Raw genomic sequence first — 12,585 nt, forward strand, 5'->3', positions numbered from 1 at the left:
CTCATGGATCATCATAGAATCCGAATCAGAATGCTGATGGCTGCATTGTAGGTGGCTGATAGATGTCATAGACACCATGGGTGTCTATTAGACAGACAGAACTGAGGATGCCTTTCGGACGAGAGGCGAAACGTCTTCAAGACTTTTCAAGCAAGTCCAGTTGCTCTCTTCTACCAACCACAGATTACTATGTACCTGGATGACTGAGTATCTTCACAGATATGTTTCTACGCACTTTGGGATGAGTTCCCTTCGACTGGTGTGGGAGTATGAGAGGACTTCCAGAAAACTGGCAGACATCTTAGCCAGAGAGGATCGTTCATTTTTGTCAACCTGGAACGACCATCACTGAACAGAGGTGGGTGTCTATGACATCTATCAGCCACCTACAGTGCAGCCATCAGCATTCTGATTCGGATTCTATGATGATCCATGAGAGGATAAATACTTGATACTGCCTATTAGACAGACAGAACTGAGGATGCTTTTCGAAAGAGAGGCGAAACATCTTCAAGTATTTTTCTAGGGTGACCAGATTTCCCTAGTCTGAAACCGGGACACTTTTGCACGTGACCATGCTCGTGCTCGCACACCTTTTTTTTACGTAAACGTGACATTCAGAGAGGTGCTCTTATCATTTTGTTGAAGCTCACATTTATCAACATCTCACATGAAATAAAACAAACAGGCATTTTGTTATCTAGTAGCATAGTGGTATACAGATCAGTTAAATTATGGTCAGACAACAGATTTTGTAATGGCTGAGAATAGGCCAGGCTATGTCCATAGGCCAAATTTACACTGATTTATTTCACCTGTTTGTGAGAACACCAAGAAGAATGCATATGCACATGTAGGCTATATCTCTAAAATTGTATGCACTATAGCATGAACTTAAAAAGTAGATATGTGACCTCAACATAGCCTAGGTCAGAATCAACCTTACTAACCATTCCCCACAACTGAATGAATAAAGCAAGAAGATGTGTACAAAAGTGAACACTTTAATGGAAGGTGCAACAAGCTGTTCAACACAGCAATATGGCCAAAGTGTCAGAATGGTATGTTAAACAGAAACAAAAAAGAGACAAGTGATTTGAGAATATACACTCAAACAAAACAGCAATAAAGGAGGAGAGGGGCGACAGCCCGAGGAAAGCCCCCACAGGAGCGCACAGCATTTGCAACATAGGCTACCCAACTCAGTACAAGAACAAAGCACAGGAACAAAGCTAAGGTGACTGTCAATCCACCCACCCTAAACAAAATGCATTAGTCTACGTATATTTACAAGAAGAGTGAATCTAATGTGATCCTGTATATCGGCGTTACCACCGTGGGCTACGGAGAAGGAACACTTACAGTGTGTGCAGTAGGCTTCGTGCGCATTGTTCTGCACCTCTCGGAGGAAGGGGTAGGTGCCCTGTAAATCTTTGGAAAAGGTACATTTTCTTTCCGGCATAATTGCTGCGGCATTACTGCTGCTAGCTGCTAGACAAAGAACATTCACGCCAGTTAATGTTTATTTTATTGTTGCATGGCAACACGTTCTATTGTCTGGAATAATGTGGCTAAATAAACACCCATGCCACAGGGCCAGGGGGCAGTAACCAGGAAAGTTTGCGATTCCTGTCAATTCATCAAAATAGTAAATGCAGACATTTCTCCGCTAATGATTCCCACGCTGCTCAGTCGCAAACGTCGCGAGCGGCAAAAACCGGGACATATCCGTGTCCTGACAGACTTTTGTCGGGACTCGGGACACACAACCCCAAATCGTGACTGTCCCGGTAAAACCGGGATGTCTGGTCACCCTATATTTTTCAAAACACTGAAAGTCTCTATAGTCTAAAGTATTTACAGCGTAATGAGTTTGTGTTTTGAACCTACTGTTACTGTATAATGTAGCCATGTGACTTATAACCCTGAGTGTATTTGCAGAGAATAGAAATTAGGCTTAATTCCCCATGTGTGTGTGTGTGTGTGTGTGTGTTCATCATGCTGCCAGCTCATTCAGGCTCTTGACTATTTTGCCACTATTAACACACCAGAACATGTACAAGCTCCAGTGTCAACACTCAATATAGTTTGATAGCACAGAGACAACTCCAACACAACAGGGTGTGTGTGCGCGCACGATAAACTGAGTGTGTGCCACGTTTCTATAGGCATCCAGGGTTCAATTCATCATGGAAATCACAGCTGAAAACACACACAATTCCTCATGCTTAGCCAGTAGAACATGCTGTAACTAAATTACATTCTCCAGTAACACCTATACAAAAACAACTAATATGCTCTCTGTGTGTGTGTGTGTGTGTGTGTGTGTGTGTGTGTGTGTGTGTGTGGAGTGAACTGTTCACAGGAAACAAAACTCACACTCTGACAGGCACACAGAACCGAAATCCAGCCTGCTGGCTCCGTCCTTCTGTTCAGAAATTAGCCGAGCTTCATTAGCTAGGATTCCATCCTTCTTATCAAAATAAATTAGCAAAAGTATTAAAGTTTGTTTCAGTCAACTACTCCGCAAAGTCATCGAAAGCATAACAGCCAACCCAACCCACCCAAAACACACACACACACACACACACAGTCAAATCCACTGTAGTACTGTACTATAGTATTACACTAGCTAACATTAATGCTAACACTAACAAATTAATTAATTAAGTAAGGAATCAATCTATTATGCAGTCTCTTTAGTTTTTACATTTTACTTTATCAGTTATGTTAACCGGGCGGCACGGTGGTGTTGTGGTTAGCACTGTCGCCTCACAGCAAGAAGGTCCGGGTTCGAGCCCCGTGGCCGGCGAGGGCCTTTCTGTGCGGAGTTTGCATGTTCTCCCCGTGTCCGCGTGGGTTTCCTCCGGGTGCTCCGGTTTCCCCCACAGTCCAAAGACATGCAGGTTAGGTTAACTGGTGACTCTAAATTGACCGTAGGTGTGAATGTGAGTGTGAATGATTGTCTGTGTCTATGTGTCAGCCCTGTAATGACCTGGCGACTTGTCCAGGGTGTACCCCGCCTTTCGCCCGTAGTCAGCTGGGATAGGCTCCAGCTTGCCTGCGACCCTGTAGAACAGGATAAAGCGGCTAGAGATGATGAGATGAGGTGAGAGTTATGTTAACCCACAGACACTTTTTCTCATGTTTGTTTCCCAGTAACAGCTTAACATAACTACAAAAAGCAGCTTTGCATGCTAGCTAGTTAAACATAGGATGAATATCAAAGGGCATTAGCAGACACAAAAGCATTATTAAGCATTGTGTGTGGGTTTTTTTTTAATTATAATTATAGATGGAACCAAGCAGTCAAGAAGGAAAAGGACCACACTGTTCCTTTGTTTCAAAAATATTTTCCCATTAACCTTTAAACACGTCATATCCCATTTTAAAGAATTATCACAAATCATTCTGGGTTTTCATATGCACAAGTTCAGAATTCACATAAAAACTGCTGGACAACAGAAAACAATAATAAAACGGACCATTATTTTTTAATCTAGTTACAATTAATCCAACTTCAAGCCTAGTGTCCTAGGAACAGGCTCCGGATCTACCATGACCCTGACCAGGATAAAGCGCTTACTGAATGTAAAGTGAATTTACAATCAAAACACAATACAACCCAGGCACAGAGCTGAGGGATTTGCTCAAGTGTCCAGTAGCAGCAGTTGAAGGATTTGAACTAACAACCTTATGAGCTTTAACTACTAAGCTTTAATCAATCACTGGAGTAAATTCTGCTACCACTCCTCCTTCAGACTAATGGGTGCAGAGGCCACACCTCCTTCATTTTGACCGATGGGCACAGAGGCCACACCTCCTTCATTTTGACCGATGGGCACAGAGGCCACACCTCCTTCATTATGACTGATGGGCATAGAGGCCACAGCTCCTTCATTATGATTGATGGGCACAGAGGCCACACCTTCTATATTATGACTGATGGGGACAGAGGCCACATCTTCATTATGACTGATGGGCACAAAGTCACACCTCCTACATTATGATTGATGGGCATAGAAGCCACAGCCCCTTTATTATGATTAATGGGTACAGAGGCCACACCTCCTTCATTATGATTGATGGGGACAGAGGCCACACCTTCATTATGATTGATGGGCACAAAAGTCACACCTCCTCCAGTGTAATTGATGGGCACAAAGGCCACACCTCCTGCAGTATAATTGATGGGCACACAGAGGCCACACCTCCTATATTATGATTGATGGGCACAGAGACCATACCACCTTCATTATGCCTGATGGGGACAGAGGCCACACCTTCATTATGATTGATGGGCAGAGAGGCCACACCTCTATTATGACTGATGGGTACAAAGGCCACACCTCCTATATTATAGCTGATGGGCACAAAGGCCACACCTCCTTCATTATAATTGATGGGCACAGAGGCCACACCTCCTCCAGTATAATTGATGGGCACAAAGGCCACACCTCCTATATTATAGTTGATGGGCACAAAGGCCACACCTTCAGTATAACTGATGGGCACAAAGGCCACACCTCCTCCAGTATAATTGATGGGCACAAAGGCCACACCTCCTCCAGTATAATTGATGGGCACAAAAGCCACACCTCCTTCAGTATAATTGATAAACACACAGAGGCCACACCTCCTTCATTATGATAGAGGGCATAGAGGCCACACCTCCTATATTATGATTGATGGGCACAGAGGCCATACCTCCTTCAGTATAATTGATGGGCACAGAGGCCACACCTCCTTCATGAGGACTGACAGGTAGAGAGGCCCCCTCTCATTTTCTGGCATTAACATATACAGAGGTTATGCCTCCTTCATTAGAATTGGCAGGTACAGAAGTCACAACTCCTTCAGTATGACGGGTAGGAAGAGAGACCACACCTCCTTCATTAGGATTGACAGACACAGAGGTCATTCTTCCTTCATTAGGATTAACAAAGAGAGAGGCCACACCTCCTTGACTGAGAATGACAGGTACAGAGGCCAATGAGCTACCGATGCACTAGAAATAGTTTTAGGTAAATAATACAAATAATTATAGATCATTAATGTAACTTATTTTGCTATGGTTATTTCATTTCACTGTAAAGTGTTAGTCCCCAGTCTAAAGTGAAATGATAGATACAGTGCCTTGAAAAAGTATTCATACCCCTTGAATTTCTTCACATTTTTCCACCTTACAACCACGAACTTAAAAGTTTTTTATTGAGATTTTATGTGATAGACCAACACAGAGTAGCACATACTTGTGAAGTGAAACGAAAATGATAAATGGTCTTCAAAATTTTAAACAAATAAAAATCTGAAAAATGTGGTGTGCATTAGTATTCAGCCCCCTGTACTCTGATACCTCTAAATAAAATCCAGTGCAATCAATTGCCTTCAGAAGTCATCTAATTAGTTAATAGAGTCCTACTGTGTGTAATTTACTCTCAGCATAAATACACTTGTTCTGTGAAGGCCTCAGTGGTTTGTTAGAGAACACTGAAGAACAAACAGCATCATGAAGACCAAAGAACTCACCAGACAGGTCAGGGATAAAGTTCTGGAGAAGTTTAAAGCAGGGTTAGGTTATAAAAAAATATCCCAAGCTCTGAACATCTCAAGAAGCACTGTTCAATCCATCATTCAAAAATGGAAAAAGTATGGCACAACTGCAAACCTACCAAGACATGGCCGTCCACCTAAACTGACAGAGCGAGCAAGGAGAGCACTGGTCAGAGAAGCAGCCAAGAGGCCCATGATCACTCTGGAGGAGCTGCAGAAATCCACAGCTCAGGTGGGAGAATCTGTGCACAGGACAACTATAAGTCGTACACTCCACAAATCTGGCCTTTTTGGAAGAGTGTCAAGAAGAAAGCCATTGTTGAAAGACAGGCATAAGAAGTCCCGTTTGCACTTTGCCAGAAGCCATGTAGGGGACACAGCAAACATGTGGAAGAAGGTGCTTTGGTCAGATGAGACCAAAGTTGAACTTTTTGGCCTAAATGCAAAATGCTATGTGTGGCAGAAAACTAACACTGCTCATCACCCTGCACACACCATCCCCACTGTGAAGCATGGTGGTGGCAGCATCATGCTATGGGGATGCTTTTCTTCAGCAGGGACAGGGAAGCTGGTCAGAGTTGATGGGAAGATGGATGGAGCTAAATACAGGGCAATCCTGGAAGAAAACCTGTTGGAGGCTGCAAAAGACTTGAGACTGGGAAGGAGATTCACCTTCCAGCAAGAAAATGACCCTAAACATACAGCCAGAGCTACAATGGAATGGTTTAGATCAAAGAATATTCATGTGTTAGAATGGCCCAGTCAAAGTCCAGACCTAAATCCCATTGAGCATCTGTGGCAAGACTTGAAAATTGCTGTTCACAGACGCTCTCCATCCAATCTGGCTGAGCTTGAGCTATTTTGCAAAGAAGAATGGGCAAAAATTTCAGTGTCTAGATGTGCAAAGCTGGTAGAGACATACGTACCACAAAAGACTTGCAGCTGTAATTGCAGCAAAAGGTGGCTCTACAAAGTATTGACGCAGGGGGGCTGAATACTAATACACATCACATTTTTCAGATTTTTATTTGTTTAAAATTCTGAAGACAATTTATCATTTTCGTTTCACTTCACAATTATGTGCTACTCTGTGTTGGTCTATCACATAAAATAAATAAAATAAAAAACTTTTAAGTTCATTGTTGTAAGGTGGAAAAATGTGAAAAAGTTCAAGGGGTATGAATACTTTTTCAAGGCACTGTAACTCATGTTAAACCAAGGACAGAACTTATCAGGATGAGCCATGATAAATATTACATCTAAGAGCATTGAGTCATTCTATTGAGGCTCTTTCGCTCTTCTCGGCCCAGAATCAGGAGGCCCAGCGGCGAGCACAGGTCCACATTAAGGGATAGATATATATATATGTGTGTGTGTGTGTGTGGGAAATCAGGTTAACAGGACAGTGATGAACAGCCTGAGCCATTCTGTCCTGTGAATAATGATGACCCATTCACCTCCCCTGGATCTAGGCTCCTCCACTAGGGAGTTTGTGAGAAGTGTGAGGAAACTTAAGTTTTGTGTAATTTCATATAAAAAGCAGTTTTTTTTCTTATGTTCATTCATTTGTTCATTCGTTCATTCATTCTCTATACCACTTATCCATTGCAGGTTGCAGGTGGGCTGGAGCCAATCCCAGCTGACATCAAGCAAAAAGCGGGGTAAACCCTGGACAGGTCGCCAAGCTAGTGTGGCGTCTATTGTAGGTCAGAGAGACAGATAGACATTCACACTCACATTCACACCTATGGGCAATTTATAGTAGCCAGCTGACCTAATCTGCATGTATTTGGACTATGGGAGGAAATCAGAGCACCTGGAGGAAACCCATGCAGGCACAAGGAGAACACGTAAACTCCACACAGAAAAGCCATGCTCAACCACCAAGTTCAAAACCAGAACCTACTTGCTGACAGTGCTAACCACTACACCACCATGCCACCCTTCTTATGTTCAACTTGCGTTTAATAAAATTTGAACAGAAACCAAATTTGAAAATAAACGTATCACAAAGTCGATTTGAATTTGTCAAATGTGTGTTCCAGTGTTTTGGCTAGCACTCTTTTTCATTTAAATGTATCCACTTGGCAGACGTGGGTATCCTCATCTCATCTCATTATCTCTAGCCGCTTTATCCTGTTCTACAGGGTCGCAGGCAAGCTGGAGCCTATCCCAGCTGACTACGGGCGAAAGGCAAGGTACACCCTGGACAAGTCGCCAGGTCATCACAGGGCTGACACATAGACACAGACAACCATTCACACTCACATTCACACCTACGGTCAATTTAGAGTCACCAGTTAACCTAACCTGCATGTCTTTGGACTGTGGGGGAAACCGGAGCACCCGGAGGAAACCCACACGGACACGGGGAGAACATGCAAACTCCGCACAGAAAGGCCCTCGCCGGCCACGGGGCTCGAACCCGGACCTTCTTGCTGTGAGGCGACAGTGCTAACCATTCCACCACTGTGCCGCCCCGTGGGTATCCTGAGTGATTTAAATGTGAGGCAAAATTGAATCCAACCACAGAACCGAGCAGCTGAAGGATTATGTGTTAAGTTTAAGGACTACATGCTGCCTATCAGGCATGATACTCCATTACTACTCCAGTAACTAGTAGCTGGACAGTTTTCTCATTTTTCTTCTACCAATCATCCCATTTTCTTTTTTACTGAACACATTATTCTTTTCGACAAATTGCATTACTGCCACTTTGTTAGCAAATCCAAATTTTGTTATACAAAATATTGGTTTAAAAACGATTGACACCTGCACAGTTCTGTTGTATATGGTTTCTGTGCTGTGGTTTTTTTTTTTGGTTATAGTGATAAATGAGAAAGCAATTTTAAACGTGAAGGCATGGCCTAAAGGTTAGCGAAGCAGCTTTGCAGTCAAAAGGTCGCTTGTTCAATTCCCTAGACCAGCAGGAATGGCTGAAGTGCCCTTGAGCAAGGCATCTAACCCCCAGGTTGCTCTGGGTATGCTGTATATCACTCTGGATGAGAGTGTCTGCTAAATGGCATTAATAATCTAACCTAATAATAAATGTGTGACCACCTAGTGGTAGTGTGTCCGCCTCTCGATCAGAAGATCGTGAGTTCTATTCACGGTCGGGTCATACCAAAGACCATCATAAAAATGGTACCTGCTACCATCTGGCAAGGCATGCTGCAATACAGATGCGAGTGGGGAGTTAAACTCTCGTGGTTACCGGAGGACTAGCCCCCCACTGTAACCCTAGCTATGTAATAGGCGAGAGGCCGAGGGCTGCGGAAACGGAGATCTGCGCCACACGGCACGGGAAGGACTTTAACTTTTTAATAATAAATGTGTACATGTTTATTAAAAGGTTTCTGGACACTTAAAAGTAGAACATTTTATAAAATATGTCATTTGTTTGCTTTTTTAAGATTTGTTTGAGGTCATTTTGGCATGTTTCAGGAAAGATATTATTGGATTAATAAAACTGTCACATCAGCACCGGAGTCCATTATGGACTCTGATTCCCAGGACACCCCATGGAATACGGACACGGCTGCCGCGGACTCCAACTCCCAGCAACCACTGCAGCAATCATCATGAACAATCATCAAGGAAAATGTTTCACAGTGGAATGTGCACTGGAGTTCAGAACACTAGCACCAGGTAGCAGGTGGAATGAGCCTGCAATGAAAGCTGCATTCCATCAAGGTCTTAATGTTAAGATGCTCAAAGAACTGGTGTGCTGTGAAGACAAAGTGTCCCTCCATTAATTCATAGAGCTATTCATTTATCCAGATAACTGCTCAGACACAAGCAGTCCTTCCCAGAAGCAGTCAGCCCCGTACCCCTGTTCACCAAGTTGAACCCATGCAGCTTGGAAGAGCCAAACTCCATCCTACTGAACATGAGAAATGCAGGAAGGAAGGGCTGTGCTTCTACTGCGACAACCCCAGTAACCTTGTGTTTCACTGTCCCAGTGCATCTTGTAAGGCTGAGCAGACACCCACATCCCCAAGTAAAACATTCACAATAAAAGCCCTGATAAGGCACTCTGGATCTGTTTCTATTCCCCTAGCCCTGATCAATTCTGGAGCTGCAGGCAACTTTGTGGACCATGATAGCATTCCCACACAGCCAGAGGGCCCCCTAAAGATCAAAGCCACTGACAGAGGGCCTATCGTCACCAGCTCAGTCACGCTTTGTACCAAACCACTACTTCTCCAAGCCAGTGGCATCCATGAAGAGTTCATCTCCTTTCTGGTCATAGTCACCACAAACCACCCAATAATTCTAGGACTCCCCTGGATGCACCTTCATGACCCTCAAGTTTCATGGCTGGACAAAGAAATCACCAAGTGGTCCGAACACTTCTTACATGGTTGTCTGCACTTCCTACAGCTTTTTGCAGTAGAAGATGGCCTTTAGCACCACTCCTGGCCACTATGACTACTGTATCATGCAATATGGGCTCTCTTGCACCCCCTCATGAAACCCATGTTTCTCATGCCAGGAAAGTTCTGTCCTATCTCCTAGATAACCAACTCTATGTTCGGGGGGGGGATGCAAGTTTCATATGCATAATCTCATTCCTAGGGTACATAGTCAACCAAGAGTGTGTGGCTATGGATGAAGCCAAGCTGGCCACTGTGATGGAGTGGCCCATTTCCAGAACAGTCAAGGACCTGCAATGCTCTCTGGGCTTTGCCAGTTTTTACAGGAGGTTCATTCAGGGCTTAAGCTCCATCACTACCCCCCTCATGATTCTCCTGAAGAAGAGCCCAAATGCCTGGCTTGGAACCCCACAGCTGACAAAGCTTTTGCCAAGCTCAATACAGGGTTGATCAAGCTATAACATGGGATTTTGGCAAAGAATTTGGCAAAGCTTCCTCTCACCGAGTTCCCACCTCATGCCCTGCCAGTCACAGCTGTAGTCCTAGATCTCTCAGAAGGAAACATATAACCTGGACTCACACCATTCCAGCCATGGGCCACCCAGGCACCCAGTGCACATATCACTTCCTCAGGTCCAAAGTATTGGTGGCCAAATATGCTCAGAGACATCCACAGATATGTTTCCTCATGCACAGCCAAGGTTCCCCATATCCTACCTGCTGGAAAGCTCATGCGACTGCCCACTCCTCGGCATCCCTGATTGCCCAAGATTTCCTCACAGACCTTTCTGAGTCCCAAGGCAATACAACCATCGGAGTCATCATTGACTAGTTTTCCAAGTCCCTGTGCCTTGTCCCTCTCCCTGGCCTGCCCACCACCTTTGTAATGGTAAAACTCCTTTTTAATCAGGTGCTTCACTACTTTGGAGTCCCTGACAACATTGTCAGTGACTGAGGCCCACAGTTCATGTGCAGGGTCTGGAAGAACTTCATGGACAAATTGGGGGTCTCCTTGAGTCTCACATCTGGTTACCATCCCCAGGCTAATGGTCAGGTAGAGAGAGTAAACCAGAAAATCTGTCAGTTACTAAGGACCTTCTGTTTGGAGAATGCAGGTGAATGGGCACAGTCTCTCCCTTGGTCTAAGTATACCCAGAACTGTCTCGGTGACTCCACCACCCTCTTGACCCCATTCCAGAGTGTGCTGGGATAACTCTACCAACTCACCTGCTGTGAACCATGGGTTTAGGGTAAGTGAGCAAGTGTGGCAAAGAACCCATCTGTTCCTGGAACAAGCAGTTGAGAAGACCAAGCAGTTCAGTAACTGCCACAGAGGAGAGACACCCCAGTACAATCAGGGAATCAGGTCTTTTTGGCCACCAAGGACCTCTGAAGTTTACAGGGGGCACCAAACTAACCTCCAGATACATCAGCCCTTACAAGGTGCTCAGGAGGATCTACAAGGTGACCTACAGGTTCGAGCTCCCATGCGACAGCCATGTCTTCCTTTCCTTCTACGTGTCCTGCCTCAAGACATGGCCACCATGGACTCCAACTCCCAGCAACCATTACAGCAATCATCACAAACACTCTCTCATTCAGGTTCCCCCACGTACTGATTGCACACACTTGGATTCACTCACACAATCATGCCAACAGTACATAAGCACACACCACCACAGAGACTTTGCAAAGTATGCACTCTACGGTATGTTGATTAAGCTTTATTATGTTTCCAAGCCTGTTTATTGTCACGATTGTTATTCTGGTTTCAACTCAAGTTCTGGTTTCTGGGTTTCTAATTATTGCTCTGCCTGGTTTCTCCTCTTTGTTGGTCACCTGAAATCTGCCTGAACTTTGACCTTGATTCTGCTTCGCGATTTGGACTTGTCTGTTTAAAAAACAAACGTTTTACTGCAATTGCATCCAACTCCAGTGTCTGCCTGACAAAAATTAACAAATACAAGAAAAAAAATATACCATTAAAAAATTAACATAAAAACTAAACTAGACAGGGACACTCTAACGAGTGCAAACCCCGCCTTTTCCCTATTAAAATACATTGGGCGAAAATTTCGAAGTTCTGCCATGACCTTGACCTTTGACCTCCAAAATTTAATGGTTTCCTTCCTGGGTGATTGGCAACACGTACAAAATTTGGTCCAAATCGATCCATTGGTTCTTGAGATATCTTGCAGACACACAGACAGACAGATACACACACACACAGACTGACGCAGGTGAAAATAATAACCCCTCCGACTACTGTCGGCGGGGTTAACTAGGAAAAAAAACTAAAATCTAAAAAATCTAAACTAAGACTAAAGTAAATTATTTTAGAGTTGTTGTAACTACTGCTGATGGAAATATAATGACACTTGGTTCAACAGCTGAGTGTAAACAGTGCATTTTAAATCGCTGTTTAAATCACTGAAAGTGCCTACTTTAATCTTCTCAAGCGTCTCGTGCACATGGTTCACTGTGATTGGTCTGCATTTGTGAAAAGTGCATAGGTTGCATCTCCACTTCTCTTTGTTCATCAGTTAGAGGTGTAAGTTTTAACAGGCCTTGAGATGTTCCTTTGATAAGGTTCTCTCCCCTTCATTTACACCTATTAGGACCACACACGTGGACACGGGCTCAAACCGAACTCATC

The sequence above is a fragment of the Neoarius graeffei genome, chromosome 22, assembly GCF_027579695.1.
Source record: "Neoarius graeffei isolate fNeoGra1 chromosome 22, fNeoGra1.pri, whole genome shotgun sequence".
NCBI lineage: Eukaryota > Metazoa > Chordata > Actinopteri > Siluriformes > Ariidae > Neoarius > Neoarius graeffei.